The sequence below is a fragment of the Chenopodium quinoa genome, unplaced genomic scaffold, assembly GCF_001683475.1.
Source record: "Chenopodium quinoa cultivar QQ74 unplaced genomic scaffold, ASM168347v1, whole genome shotgun sequence".
Lineage (NCBI taxonomy): Eukaryota > Viridiplantae > Streptophyta > Magnoliopsida > Caryophyllales > Amaranthaceae > Chenopodium > Chenopodium quinoa.
In genome coordinates this window covers 105,624-108,037 of record NW_018744155.1, presented here as the reverse complement: position 1 = coordinate 108,037, position 2,414 = coordinate 105,624, and positions in this window count along the sequence as shown.

The window sequence follows — 2,414 nt, the reverse complement described above, 5'->3', positions numbered from 1 at the left end:
CGGCCCAATGATCTAGGAGAGGGCCTAATACGTATTTGTCATTCCTAATGCAATTAGGAATGGTTTTAGTCTTCTAGATTCTTCTAGAAGGTTCTATTCATTCCTAATTCAATTAGCATTGATAAATTAACTTTTGTTGACTTTTTAGAGTTTTAATCAGAATAAAAGAGTGTTTTTGAGGAAAATACTTTCTATGTGATTTTAGAAAACGCGTCAAAAACTTGGTTAGCGCCTAATGCCAGCATTAGCACCTGGCGCTAAGCTTGGCGCCTGACGCTAGCATTAGAGTCAGGCGCTAATGTCAGCGTCTGGCGCTAACTCTGTTTTTCACATCAGAACTCTGGTTCGATTTTCTATCTTTTTGGCCGATTTTCTCTATAAATAGCCTCCTAAAAACTCCGTTTTCAATCATCTACAATCATCAATTCTTATTCTCTCTGAGCTTAATACTTATTTTTATTCTCTCTTTTACTAAACCTACCCTCTTTTTACAAAATTCCGCATTCACAAGACCTAGATACACCTAGCATTATTCGAAGTTGCCTTCGCCCTAGACGTGAAAGGTTTGATATTTCTAAGGGTTTGGTTCCAAATCTCTCTTTCAATTATTTAATTTAATTGTTTTAATTATTATTTTCCTTGAAGTTACTAACGCGTGTATTTTTTTATTAGAAAGAGGTACGAGGCATCCAAATAAGTGCTTTAAAGGTTTTTATTGTTATTATGATGTAGAAATCATGCTTAGGTTGCTATTATGATTCCCAGCGTCATGTTAGGGTGTTTTGATATTCCTAGTATCATGTCTAGGGTAACTTTAATATCAAGTATGATTAAAAATATGATGCCTTTTATGTTCTTCCTAATATTTATGATTGTTAGTATCATGTTAGGGTTAAAGTTTTGATTTTTATTGTTTAGTGACATGCTAGGGTTTGTTATAATTAATCTTGTTAGTATCATGCCTAGGATCTTGCTATTATTATTATGCTTTATTATTAACATGATGATGATGATTTTTTATGATTATAATTGTTATAATAATTTATTGATATTATGTTGCTTGATATTTATTGTTATTGCTTGATCACGCCTTTTATGCTTGTTAAAGGGAAGTAGTACTTGTAATCACGCTTATATAAAATATAAGATAATTAATAATCTTGTTTAGGGTTAATTCGATTATAATTCAAGTGATCGCCAATAATAGTTTTATTTGTGCATTAATATTCAACCAACATAGATAAACAGGTTTAGGGTTAATCCTATTGATTGCATGTTAGTTAGAAAGCGCACATGAATACGATAAAAATAAAATAGAGGCCTATTATTAGGGCAGGTTCAATCTCTTTTAGGTTGGATTTGTACCTTCATCCCCGAACTACCAGTCATGGTTCAAGAACTACTGGAGTTGACGATCTCCTGGATCGTTAAGGGGTGTAACCTTCACCCTGTGAACGGCTTACAAGTTCCTAAAACTTATTGGCGACTCTTTTGCTCTATCTTCTTTTCCTTTGGACCCCACCGTACTTTAGTGTATGATCACAGTGGGGTTCAATCTAGAGGTAGTGCTTAAAATATTCCCTACAGTATCACGTTGCATATATTGTTTATTGATAAAATTTTGAAAAAGGGAGATCTAGAGGCCGCCACACTTTGGATAGAATAACGATTCTTCCTTAAAAGCAACATTATTTTAGTACCCTCGCTCCCGAACATTTCTAGTACAAGTAGACCAATTTGGGCATGGGTAAACATATGATTCATGCTAAATATCACTTGAACCCTACTTGGGAGAAGGGCATGAATGAGGTCTATGAGTTTGCTTAAAACTCATTGGCAACTCCTTATTAGTTTCTTACAAAAAAGCATAAAGATAAAATCAATTTTAATTCAAGGTCTCCCAAATGGTCAGAAATTCAAATCCTAATACACCTTAAAAAAGTGTAAAGTCTTAGGCTTTGAAGGGCCATGTGCATAGAGGAAGAGGATCGCCTACGACAAGCACACCCTCCTCACAATAGTTTGAATATGTTTCCCCAAAATACTTATTATCACCTGTTACCTATTATGCATGTAGTAGCGGTACATTGTTCCATCCTATATGTTTGCTAACAAATAACAGTTATGAGTTAAGGGTTAACCATAAATTTTTAACTATGAATGCTATATCTTTTTCCTATAATCCTATGTGGCGAGGCACAAAATTTCACTAATTTTTTAAGAACATGAAAAACTACAATGTTTAGTAATTTTTAGGAAAAAATTTAAATTACCACCCAAAAATGTAACCATTTTCGAACTAACCACCCGTTTAATTTTTTATTTGAAATTACCACCCCTTAAATTAAATAAATGCTCAGATTACCACCCATTTTAAAAATCCGGTGGATTTTCTGTCTGTGGGCTCCACCTAA